General features: G+C 40.8%; 1 protein-coding gene across 10 annotated transcripts in view; it reads left to right on the top strand.

The window, feature by feature from the left end:
- Window positions 1-6506: 6506 nt before the first annotated feature.
- rbm47 (RNA binding motif protein 47) overlaps window positions 6507-13933 on the top strand; it is a 33694-nt gene continuing 26267 nt past the window's right edge. For 6 of the 10 annotated variants that reach the window (XM_034858568.1, XM_034858548.1, XM_034858539.1 and 3 more), the window contains exon 1: window positions 8838-9516. The gene's annotated coding sequence lies outside the window, so the exon portion shown is untranslated. The other 4 variants (XM_034858485.1, XM_034858494.1, XM_034858524.1 and 1 more) reach the window with 4 other exon arrangements.

The following is a 13933-nucleotide window of genomic DNA, read 5'->3' as shown; positions in this document are numbered from 1 at the left end:
TACCTTTGTCACTCCGAATCCTCCTCACGGGAGCAACACAGCTCATCCTCTCAAAGAAAAAAAGCTTGGGCACATATCCAAACTTTGACTATTCACCACAAACTGCTCTAAAAGTCTCTTCCTACCATGCATCATAAAACAGCGTCCCACTTCATACACTCATCACCCTTTATGTCATGCGTGGTTCAGTTCTGTCCTGCGTTTGAAGCACCATGGCAACAATATGATAATGAAGGAGGCATTTCCTCTCTGTTACAGATATACAGTAAAATACATAGTACAGATTTTTAATATTTAGAGGTTACTTCATGTGTTATCACTCTAAGATCTCTTCTTAAGAATGCACAGCGTGTAAAGTATGCAGTATCATGTCTGACCAATGGGACTTGTTGTAAATTTAATTCATTCTGCAATGTCTCCTCATGAGTGACAGCAGGGAAACATCAGGCAGCAGATCAGATTGAGTCTGCTCCCTGCTGGTCACTGCAGTGCTTCACACCTCAAGCATTGGTTAACACGTCCCAGGAGTGACAATAATTCATTCATTCATTCATTCACCGGAGAGATCAAAGCATGCAACGAAAGCTCGCGTTAAAAATGCTAAAGTGGTACCCACCTTGTTACTACATCCCACCTACACAGTATTAAATGTCAGCCAAGAATTTCATGAGAAAACTTGCTCTGGGTAAGTAAACCTTTCACTCTTGCGAAATCTAACAAAAGTATCTGGCATGCCACAACAATGTTGGCGGTTGGAACCTTTATCGATTGAAAATGTAATTTAGCAGTGCTGTTAGAGCAGGATGTGGCAGGTTGATGGGTGTGGTAGGGAAGTTATCCTCAGACTAAACAAAAACAAACTCAAAATCCAACAGCTAAAGAGGCACTGACAAAATACATCTTACGTAGGGAATAAAAATGTTCAATGTACAGGCTAGAACAGTGTTTTTGTGAGGTTTATTTGACTATTTTTGACAAGCAAACCATTCAAGGAAATAGAAATGGTGTGTCCCTTGCACTGGTAAAAACCATTAGCCCTCCCCGATGTCTATCTGTATGTAACGTCACCAGGTGGATCAACCTATAAATAAAGATACTGATGTCATTAGCTATCTTATTCAGCTGTATAATCCAAAAAAGGCAACAAAATAAATAAATAAATAAAAATGATGATAACAATGAGCTCCAACAATGGGCTATCAAATGTTAAACTGCTTACCCCACCCCTTTTTAAGCATTAAAAAGGTGTGAACATTCTTGGAGCTCTATTCATGCTTAGTCTAAAATGCGGTTATGCCTCCTCCAGTTCATTAAAATGACTGAAAAAAAATGCAGCCATAAAAAAAGAGAAATCAGCTATTCTTTGTGACCTCTTGATCTATAGTGCTTCCCTTTTCCTCCTCTGAATAAAGTGTTTTCATCCAGCCAGAACAAAATCCCAAATAACCCTAAAATGAAAAAAAACAACACATTCTTGCAGTACAAGATGCTTGGACATGCAATGGGTTACATGCATCCACCTGTATTTTTTATTTCACTATGTTGGTCTGCTGTCAGTGAATGTGTCAGCTGCTCATTTACACTTTATTATGGTAAATGAGTAAAACATTTAAACATTTTAACACACTTTTAACTTGAAAATAGTTCAATATAGTCTTTCATTCTGTGTTAATGACCCAGGATGAACATGGTTAAGTCTACAAGCCGTTTGGTAGCCTTCGTGAATGGCCATGAGAAAAGCACTTAAACCCAGTCTTCCTTTAACCTGATGCTACAGATCAAAGCTTTGTGATGTCTGTATCAAACCACCAGAGGGAGGTATTTGACTCATTATTTTGTGATTCATTTTTTAATTTTTTTATTAAAGAGAGCAGGTGAAACACACATCCAGTATATAGCCAGTGCATGGGATGTAAAATAGATGAGACCATCTTCCTTCACTAGTCCCGTATACCCTCCCTGCTGACAACACCAACCCCGGTGAGATATTCTACTGAGTCATGCCAGAGATACAGTACAGCCTTAGTCCTGCAGTGTGTGACCATTTCAAAGGCTGTTCTGGCCTTTATTTGAGTACTTGACCACAACGAATATATGAAGCTGACTCCTTATGTCAGTCTGTTTTCTGCATGAATTGGGGGAAGACTATACTCAGCAGACGAACCAGGTGTCTAAATGGACAATGAAAGATAAACTCAAAGTTGATTAGTTTCCTAGAGTTTGGTGAGCTACAGAACAAGCAGGAGGGTGTTCATCAGTGTATGGAAAAACCTCAGTGAGCTTTTTGGGGGGCCAAATGAGCCTCACTTCTCTGCGGGTGAGAGTACAGCTGGAAAGCTTATCCCATCCAACACGCGTCATCAATGTCACCTCACAACAGGCCTCCAGTTGCTCTGTATGGGTTTGTGTGTGTGTGTGTGTGTGTGTGTAACGGAATATTCAATAATCGGCCCGGTTGGAGACAGCGGGTCGTGCGGCCATAAGCCGACCTGGAATTTTCTCAATAAAGGTCTAATCTTTACGGGAAGCAGTACAGCGCGGGGAGGAGTTTCTCTTTTCTCTTCAATCAATTTATTTTCACACACATTCAGCATTTACACCTTTCTGTAATTTGTGAGTGTGTGTTGTCTACTTGAGTAACCTTGAGTTGACCTTCTGTGGAAAAAAAAGGGCCAGGTAACCTGCACTGTGTGGCCAAAAGTATGTAGACATCCAAACATTAGCATACCCAAGTGTGATTTTTGAACATCTCATAACATCCTTCCCTTTTCTGTGTTTTTAACAAGATTTCAGAAGCTAGCTGCAGAGATTTTGCTTTTTCTGATTCTCATTTGTGGAAAGGGCCTTCCCTAAACTGTGACAAAGTAGGAAACACACAAATGAAAGAAATATGATTGTATAGATGTGGTTGAGAGGCATGCCAATCCATAAATTGAGAGGCATACCAAACTATAAATCAAATCAGTTGAATATTAGGACTCCATAGACTGAAACTGATGAAAGATAATTGGTGCTCAAAGTGCATTTGGAAATTAACAGTTAGTTTCTCGGTCAATGCTGTTTAAGTCCTGAATAGTTGATTTGGTTCAGTAATCCCTTAGACTCCTTATTTATGCTTATGAGGAGACAGATTTTAAATACTGAACATATCAAAATGTAAATGTGCTTTTCCAGTTATGATGGTGGGCATCGTTGGAGACTCCAGAATTATGTTGAGGTTTTGAAAAACAGCAAGACTTCTGGATTTAAAAGATTTGAATGAAATGTGAAGGCAGAAATTGTAGCCTATGAGTCTGTACTATCTTGTTTGCTCACACACACACACATACACACACACACACACACACACACACACGCAGACACACACACACACACACACACACACACACACACACACACACACACACACACACACACACACACACACACACTCATAAATCCAGTTCAGTTCACCAGCAGATACAATTGTAATATGATCCAAGTTTTCCTTCTTTTCTCAGTTTTCCTTAGATCAGGCCCACTTGTTGCAAGTTAATAGATACACTTTGGCCCGGCTCTTTGTATCTCATTGTTGCGCGTTTGGAGGAGTGTTTTCCTGGGAATATCTGCACTCTGTGTCTTAGGTCTCCTCTATCTATTGTGGAACCAGGGTGGGGTCTGAGCTGCTTATTGTGGGAAGAGTTTACTTTTGTTTACACCCCGTGAAAAGGCTGTGTGTGTGTGTGTGTATGTGTGTGTGTGTGTGTGTGTGTGTGTGTGTGTGTACGTAAACTAAAGGTTCCTGAAGCAATCATTAAAGGATAATTTCAGTTTATTACAAATTTGGTCTTATTTATAATTTTTGACCACAATTTCTAGGAATGGATCATATTTTGGGAAATACATGATTCACTCCTTCAGATAGATGAGAAGATTGATACCACTCTTCTTGGAGAACAGGTTAATGTCCTTCTCAATGCCAGGTTAACACTTCTTTTCAGTGATCTTCACCTTTTAGGAAACACGCTCATTTGATTATTTTTGCCAAGAGTTTGATGAGAAAATCAATACCACTCAACACTATTGTTCTTCTCTGTTGCTGTGATCTTGGAAAGTGACAACATCACTAAAGAGAAGTCTGAAAGTTAACAATCTGGGAGAAAATAAATAAGGCCAGAAATGATCCGGAAAACTGTGCTTTGTAAACATCCATCACAGGTGGACTTAAAAAAAAAAAAATTGACCCACTCACTTGCAATAGTTGTCACACACACATTTTTCCTTTGCAATTACTTGCTGACATTCCAGATGCCTCATTTTCTGTTTTGCCAACAAATAAAGCGGCTTAGACAATCTGGCCATGTTTCTAGATCTGTGCTGTTACTTATCATGATCAACAGTAACAATTATGTACTTCTTTTCATAGTTAGTCAATAGTTAATAAACCAGAAGAATCCTTTTACTCTGTCTTGCAACACTGAGATAACTTCTGTTATGATTTTACACTATAAAAAAAGTTGAATTTAACAGGAAAATGTTAAATTGTAAAATGGGTTTACTTAAAAATGACATAGCATTGTTTTTTCCAACCTCAACACTTTTCCCTCTGCTGAATTGTTTATCTTTATCGCCGACCTCATTCTGTGTCAGGAGGTGTTTACTGAAACTCCTACCACTTAAACAATCCTAACTTCTTCAACAATCCTGCCCCTCCCCTCACATAAATTGTCCTTTATCTCTACCATAGATATCCAACTGGTTTGGAACTGGAACGCTCCCTACCTGCATTATTCATGGCCCAACATGTTGTTTCAACAGGAAACCGTACAATACAATAAATGATATTCTCTTATCATCAATAAGTTACAAGAGGATGGTTGAATCAACTAAAAGATGACATGCAAGTAATAGAAAGAGCACTTTTAACAATGCAATGTAAAGGAATGTGAAAAAAACACAAAACGTGGTTCACGTAAAGGTTTTTGGTCAAAACCGGCTCTGAAATGTGACTGGACCCACACATTCACTGTAGGTCTATATTATATTGCACTGAACTAATGATATAGACTAAAAACATATCCAGGAAAGCTCTTACATTACTGCGTAAATGTTTTTATTGAACCATTGCCCCCGATGTTAGGGAACCACACAAGGGTACACACTGCTTGAAAGTTATGTCATAGCCTTTGACATGCTTCAATACTGTCAGTGGTAATTGATTAGTTCATTCAGTTAACTTTCAACAACCTGTGCCGTATAAACATGCAACTATATAGTCACAGTCTTCACTGTGGAGGATAACCTGCCTTGAGCAAGCCTCTGGAGGTGGATATTCATGCGATGAGAAAATTATTGAAACGAGGAGTTGTAAATTGTGATGAAACACAACTGGCAACCCAAAACACTTTGGTATACTTTGTGTAATTGTCAGCAGTAGCAATGAGTGGTTGTGATTTGTTGTAAAAGAGCCCAAATATAGAACAACACTGGAAATGTTATGGTTTTGGTGTTTAGTCTTATTTTGTTAGTCTGGTTTTCAGTTTTGTACCTGGCTCCGTTTCCTGTTTTATTTAGACGGTCTGGTTTTCTGTCTTGCCTTGTCTTGTTTTATTTCCTATCTTTGGGTTTTTCCCGCTCTTGTGATTGCCTAATGTTTTCCACCTGCTCCCAGCCCTTGTGTCACCTGCGTCTTGTTACCTGTTACCCTCTGTATTTAGTCTTTGTGTTCCCCTTGTCTTGTGTCAGATCATTGTTTCTGTTTTCAGTTTGGATTGCGTGTTTGTTAGTCGTCCCTGTTTTGTTTATTCTAGTTCTTGTTTGGACTTCCTTTTCTTCTTCTTCATCTTTTTGCCTGCTTTTTCCAGGTCTCCTTTTTTTTTTAATTTTTGGGTTTGTATTAAAATTCATTATTATCCACTCCACTGCCTACCTTTGCTGGGTCCGCCATTCGGATTATATAAGGAAATTGTTATATATGAATGTTATTGTTACGCATAAATAAGCTTTCTCTGCCTACACACTGTTACTCCATTATCACCTAACGATGACTAAACACCAACTATTCACTGGCTCCACCTGAGATAATCAAGTAAAAAGGTTTTTTCAAGGTCAACTGTGAACTCTGTAGCCCACCTTCAACAGCACAGACATTAAATCTTAACTCAAGTGTTGTATACATACATGCTTCTGTATTTGCACACTTTATTCAAGGTCTGGGAGTACTGTTAAGTAAACATTAAAGTCAAATGTATTGAGCAACACGTCCAACGGCTCCAGCCTCCTCCCAGCCCGGAGTTCAGCCGCTGTGTTGAAACGTTATTTCTCTGTATGAGCACGTCTGACTCAATCTCAGTTTCCTATACACACATTCGCAAGTTCCCTACTGTGTGTGCAGTTTTTTTTGTGTGTGTGTGTGAGTGTGCGGGGACTTTATCTGAATGTATGTGTGTGTGTGTGTGTGTATTATTACTCTAAACAAAAATCCTGCTCCCTCACTTCTCTCTTCTGTCCTCAGTCTGTCAGTTGGCTGACCACAGTCGTTACTGTTCAGACCAGCTCTTTCTCTCTCTGTCTCCATGACAACTGGCTGTCACTAGGAGGTCACAAACACCACGAACCTGAAATCAGGAAGAAGGAAGTGCCTGGCTCCACCCACGCCAAATTCTGAAAGGAATCCAGGTAGGCAAACAAACACTAAAACCCACAGATATTTACGGAGCCAAGCTATCAGTCTGTTGCACTTTGAAAAGAAATTAAGAGGTTACTGATTATTAGCCTGAACTATTTTGCACTTCAGAATTGTAACCATAGAGGCTACACACAGGTGGAATTGTTTTTTCTTCACATTTTGCACTGATGTGACTAGGAAGAACAACATTAGACATATATATTCATATTTGTAAGTGGGATGTATCTACAAGTAAGTGGGATTGTCTGGAATCTGGCAATATAATAACCAGTATGATGGGATACACTGGCCATGCAATTTAAAAAATGGCTGTGCTGACATAAATAGTTTACATAAAAATACATTATAATTTTGGAGATCATGCAGAAATTTTGTTGCAATCTCAAAACTGGATTACTCGGGAACCACTTGTTGTACTAATACATGTGTCGAGTGAAGAGTTGGTGGGATATTTCACAGAGAGTAATGGGTGTGCACGGATTTATGCATATTGTAAATATGATTACATTTCATGTAGGCCACATTCTCATTGGGGGCTGAGCCCCCCCAAAGGTCTGATCCAACAGGTCTCACCCCGGCTGCTACATTTCAGAAATGTTGTAATGTTTACTAAACTACATTTATTTGACAGCTTTTGCTTTATTGCTTCAGGCTGGGCTTGTTTCTGCAACAGCCCATTGAGTATCGGATACAATAAGAACTGTTGAGGAAATACTTTCTTTGTCATTAATACTGGATCAATATCAAAAGAAAATATAAGACGAGATCGCTGCAGGCGGCACCGGCAAAACAAGCTTTGTAAGTTAATATGTCCAACTTGTATTTACGTTCACAAAAGTGCTTGTTTTGCTACTGACAGACAGAGATTAATATTCTAAGTGTTTGACAACACTATCGTAAGGATTTCTTATGAGGTTGATCATCTTGTTAAAGATTAAGATCCTTTTTAACAACATAAAAGTGCGCGAAATTAAGGTCGCTTAATCCACCAGAATCCATGTAAATACTGCCTTGAGCCTGCACGCGTAGGGTGTACTAGCCTACTAGGCTACGTTTGGTCATTGTTTTCTTTCTTTCATTCCAATTTTGAGTCTGTCAGTCACAGTAAAAACCGGGGACATTTCCTGGGACAGATCCAGCCGGGGAAAGGGACGTCTGGTCACACACACACACACAAACACACGCGCACACTCACACACACACACACACACACACACACACACACATGTTGAATGAGAAGCGAATGCTGGAAGTCTGGTAGTGTTGAAACTGCTCTACATGATCAAACAAGTACGATATCAGAAATTAAAGAGTGTAAAGCGTGTGCGGGGAGGGAGGAGTAATAGAAACAGGAAGGAGCAGAAAAGGAGCAGAATAAGAAACACCAGTTGAGCTAGTTGTGTTTCGGTTATCTTCAACCGTTTCACTCTCAGTCCTGTCTGCCATCGTTATGCTGACCCTGGAGTTGTTTTTACTGAAAGTTGTCATTACAGAGGGACCTACGTACATCAAGAGAGTGAATAGCGTAAGATAAAGACAGCGTGTCATTGTGATGTCAGGAGTTGCATGCATTTGTGACTGAGCAAAAGGTTGGTCTGTGTTTGATCATCAGTAATAAGCATGTGGTGGATGATGGGAATGAACAGTGTGGTGTGCAACTAGGTGTGCAGGAAACTCCTTTGGAGGAATGCTGCCCCGGCTGAAAAGATTCTGGTTTACGCACACACACACACACACACACACACACACGCACACGCACACGCACACACACACACACAGGCACACACACACACACACACACACACACACACACACACACACAGTCATTGGCCAGAGCCACAGGAGGATAGCATTTCCCATCCGGAATGGAGGATAGGAGGGAGGTGTGTTGGGGGTTTGGGCAGTCAGATTCAGGTTTGGTGAGTTTTAGCAAGAGGCAGTGTGTACACCATACACATGATTAAAAGAGAAAGAGAGAGAGAGAGAGAGAAAGAGAAAGAGAGAGAGAGAGGGACGGGCAGAGAGAGATTTTTATATGAAAAGAGACGGGAGAGAAGACTTTGCGTGGAAGTCTTTGGAGTGTTTAGGTGACGGACGGCGAGCAGCACTTTCACTGAACACCATGCAACCTTTGACTTAAGCGACACTTCAGCGATGGTGTGCTGTAAGAAAAGATATGTTTGTGTTTGATTTTTGGTGGAGAGGGTATCTCTGAGGAGTCTCCTGGCATCATTAGTTTGGTGTGTGTGTGTTCAGAACCTTTTCTTTTCTTTTCTCCTACTTTGCCTCTCCCCCTCCTCGCGTCTGAGGAATGTGGGGCTTATGTCAGTGAGAGTCAGGTACAGACTAACTAATTACCACTGCCATTCCTCCCTCCATCTTTCCCTCTTTCCCTCCCTCTTTCCTTCAACTCTGCCACCTTCAGCACTCCCTCTCTCTCCTCCACTTCGAGGCCTTGTGCGCTCCCTCCCCTTTTCTTGTCTCCTGCTGTTGCGTCTACAAGCGCTGTCGTGACTGGAGCAGAGGAGAGGACAAACTGAGAGGATCTGAGTCAGATTCCAGAAAAACACCAAAAGGAGAACTGAATCTCTGACTTGTCCTCTCTCTCAGTGTGTGTTTGCTAGATGTGTCTGAGATCTCTTCTGGTTGTGCTTTGGACGACCTGTCATTGAAGACAGGAGGTGCCTTGACAACGAACGAGTGGCCGGAGAGAACCTGACAGACAGCACAAAGGAGGAGAAGAAGAAGAGGAAGGGAAGATGAGAAAGTGACAAGCTGGATCGTTGCTTTTGAACGGTGGAAGAAGAACCTACGACGACACTGTGACTACACGTCCCATCATCCTACAGGTTGGCCGGGAACTTGTCATATTTTCTTTTTTGCATCTTTTCTGTCTCTTTCTCATTTTATTATTCAATCTTCACTTTTCAGTTATTCAAAAAACAGTTTCAGCTGTTAAGTTAAGGGACATGGTGTGTTTTTTCACCTGGAGGACACACAGACACACACACACACACACACACACACACACACACAAACACGAACAGTGGGTATCTGGAAGGACATTTCTTCAGCTGGTCTGGTGTTCACACTGACCCAGCTGACTGCTATAACCTTCACTACAAGGTTGTGGGACAGGGACTCAATGTTTATTTGTGTGGGGATGAGTTTGTGTGTATGTGTCTGTGATCGGTTGCTGTCTTGTTGAGTTGTCCTGTGTTTTTTTTTTCAGGAACTGGTTGAGCAGGGCGTCAGTTAGCCTTGGGTGTCCTGTTGTTGCACAAACGAGATTTAGTTGTGTACACGCTTACGTGTGCTTGTATGTGTCTTTACATAGTGTACATTTGTGGGCAGTTACAACATTTGTGTGTGTGTGAGTGAGCAGCAATGTCTCTGGCAAATGGCCCAGATTCTATAGTTTCCAAAATCTTCAAGATTATTAGATCGAAATTACAAATTTCTTCAACTGGAGATTGGGGGCCTCTTATGATTTAAAGATGTCCATGTGTGTCTACAATACATGAAACAAACCCAGAAGCATTATATTGCGTTAACGTTTTCTCTTGAACACAAGATCTTCAATTTCTAGAATGTGATTTACGGAAAAATGAAATTAACAATTTCCCCGTAAAATAAAAAAAATAAAGGAGCCCTTTTTTTCCAACCTACCAAATTTGTAAAACTTTTATAATACAAAATTAAGTGAAAAGCTGATATGAGAACTGAAAGTAAACAGAATATGATCATTCAGAAATTAATCAACGACAATTAGTATATCATTTGTTGAGGTTCTAGTTTAGTAGATGTAAAATAAGGCTTATAGCTTGGAGTTTCACATACTAACTTACTGTTTCCTGAACATCTCATGTGGCGATGGAGGACAGGAAGGTGCAGAGTGACACCTGTAACTAGGGTTTAAAGTGGGATTTGGCAGCGGGGCTCTAACCCAGTTAAACACTCATTGTACCACCACACCAAATTCCATTATCAAATTTAACACTTTAAAGTTTATTTTAATATATATCAGTTACTTTTGGAAATCCACATGAACCACGGGCTCGGCTAAAAACACCAAACCTGCAGCATGTCACAGTGTCGTTCACTACCGAGCAACGTGATCTTCACCTGTTCATCTGACTTTACCAATTTAGACAACAGACACTTGACTGTCCTGCTATTATTTCAGACAATTGAACTTACCACAGACACTCTCCTTGTGCATGTTATCATGGCAATGCGCAGGTGAGAATAAATACGGGAAACACTGGGATGGATATTTGCCGTTATTTTAAAAGAACAGGAAACACTGATGTAGGAAACCGTGAACCAGAGTTGTTTAGACTACTTAGTATTTCAAGGTGCAGGAACACTGTTCCGGATTGTTCCAGCCCACTGTTAGCCCTGCCTTTAACACTTCCCATGTGTGTGAGTGTGTGTGTCCTTTATTTCAACAATCAACCTGCTTCCTTGTGAACACTGTAAATACTTCTACATATTTAAGGTGTGTGTGTGTGTGTGTGTGTGTGTGTGTGTGTGTGTGTGTGTGTGTGTGTGTATTTTCAAGTGCTGGTCAGACCTGATGAAGTTATGACACACACTTTTTTTCCAACTGCCTCACGCAAAACCAAAACCAAAAATAGATACCAGTTAAATGCTTGCTTTATGATAGTTATTTAAATGGGTCTATCTGTCACTCAGACTGTGGTTGTGGCCTCATTTCTAATTGTGCAAGAGGGTTCAAGAGGTGAACCATTTTTCAGAATGATGCTAATCTCTCAACCCACTGTATCACATTCCAGAATTGCAAAAAGGGACAAACAAGCACCCAAGACAGGAATATATAGCATATCTACACTTTTTTCTACTTCTTCTCAGCGTGACCTTAATGGTATTGTGTTTGGGCCCGCTCTAGTTTCAGGAAGACAGACAACAGAAGGAGAAACAACGGCCCTGGAAAGAAAAAGAAAAGATCTCTTTGGTTTTTTTCTAAAACCTGATAATGGTTTAAATGATTTTTTTCAAAAGCAGGAAGCTGGTTCTTATTCAGCGAAGGAATAAGGAAGAGAAACAGCCTAAACAGCGTGAATTACATGCACACAAACGTGTACATGGTTTAAAGTCATGTCACGTGATTATCACATGATCATCTCATGCTTATGGGGGAAGCATTGATTCAGTTTGGTGTGTGTGTGTGTGTGTGTGTGTGTGTGTGTGTGTGTGTGTGTGTGTGTGTGTGTGTGTGTGTGTGCTTGTGTGTGACAAAGCCATACGCCTAATGCACCAATACTGAAGCAGAAATCTAAAGCTATAGAGTAAAGAAAGAGAGAGAGAGAGAGAGAGAGAGAGAGAGAGAGAGAGAGAGTGAAAGAGGAGAACCTGTTAGCACTATTGTGTTGTTTATGAAACACCTGTAACAAGATCTGATCACCCTCTCTCTCTACTCTCTCTCCTCTCTCTCTCTCTTTATGTTTGTCACAAACACACATACCTGGACAGCACAATGGCCACATTCTTCCCCTCTAATTCGCCCCCCACCTCCCTCTGATTGCGCCAATCACTGAAGGCCAACGAGACGAGGGGGGAGTCGAAACAGGCTAAAATTAGGGTGTCACATACAGGTAGAAAAATGGAGGGGAGCTGTTCAATACGGAGACGTGAAAGATACATTTTTTAATATGCTATGTAGTGTTCTTTCTCAGGAGGCAAAATAAGTCTTGTACACAAGCAGCAAGCAAGATGGAAGGAAGTCTTAACAATGTAGTGTAAAAGAAAGAATATTGAAAAAAAAAACCAGGATTGGGGTGTTAAAAGGTTGGCTCCCTTAATTGCAAAATAACTCCATCTCTATCAGCAAGTCCTTCAAATGAAATGTCAAAAGTGTTTAGCCATGTGATCCGGAAAGACAAGTATCAATGTTATTTAATGTGATGACTCCATCTCCATCAACATCACTTGATTTTACCATTTACTTTAGGAAAAACGAATCCATTTAATATCAAAAAAAAGGTACGGTAAAGGTTTGGTAACCGCTTTTGTTAGAGGACATAAATCCATCCATTTGAAAGTCCTCCATAACTGCTAAAAATGACCCTTACAAAAGTGATTCATAATTCATGATTCATATTGCTGTTGTCTGATCTGCAACCTTAATGTTGAAGGCTTGGTTTAGTTAAAATGTGGCAAGAAAAACAAGCATTGACTATTGGTAAGAAACAGGATCCTTCGTCAAAGTCATACATTTTGTTAACCAAACCACCAACCCCTCCTGTCTTAAAGGTTTTGCGTCGGTGTGACGTCACGATACTGCTACCTGTACTCCTTTTAGTCATTATTAACACACCACAAGACCACAAGAAGTCCTTATTTGGTAAACGCAAGAATAGGTCGTTTTGAAAAGATGACTACATGCTATATGTTAATATTTTGATGTAGTTTCTTGGAGACAGGGTTGGACAGACCTTATTGTTGTGGCAGGGCCGATGCAGACTGTTGAATGTGTAAACAGGTGACATCCACTCACTGTGAAGGCTGGATCAACACTCCTCCTCCCTCTCCCCCCTTTCTTCCTACACCCCCGCCTTCTGCTGTTCAACCTTTGACCCCTGTGTAACCTCTCCACCCCCCTCCTGTGTGGTGACACTGCTGAACCCTCCATCCTCTCCTCCCTCCTTCCCTCCTCTCTCCTTCAACCTGCTCGTACGCTAATGCTGTCATCATGCTTCATTTCACTGCTAGTTTCTTCCTCCTCCTCTTGCCGTCTTCAGCCTAAATGGAATTTTTATATTTTTAGGGTTACATCAAGTGACGATATATTGAAGCTTCTATTGCAACAATACTTACAAGAACATATGTACATTAAAAGCATTGAACATGCTAGTTTAGTATATCAGTAGTATTTTTTTAAACTGTCCTTTTTTGCTCACACACAAACATGCACAGAGCATCCAATTGCCTGTTCTCAAAGAGAGTCTTTTCTGCATACCTGTTGCTACTCACAATGGGCTAGTTGTCTCAACGGCAGGCCAAAAGGCAAGGTGTATGTGTGTGTGCGTGTGGGCGCACGTGTGTGTGTGTGTGTGTGTGTGTGAGCGGTGGGGGATTTGATGATGATGGCAAGGAAGGCAATCAAATGCAAGTGGTGTTGAGGGGTGTGTGTGTGTGTGTGTGTGTGTGTAAGTGAGTAGGTTTGGAGGACAAGAAACTACCGGTACAACACTGCATCTCGTGATAAGATCCAACCCTACACACACACACACACACACACAC

Source organism: Etheostoma cragini, chromosome 2 (genome assembly GCF_013103735.1).
Source record: "Etheostoma cragini isolate CJK2018 chromosome 2, CSU_Ecrag_1.0, whole genome shotgun sequence".
In the NCBI taxonomy this organism is placed as follows: domain Eukaryota; kingdom Metazoa; phylum Chordata; class Actinopteri; order Perciformes; family Percidae; genus Etheostoma; species Etheostoma cragini.
Note: the sequence above shows the minus strand (reverse complement) of the source record. Positions and strands in the feature narration are given on the sequence as shown.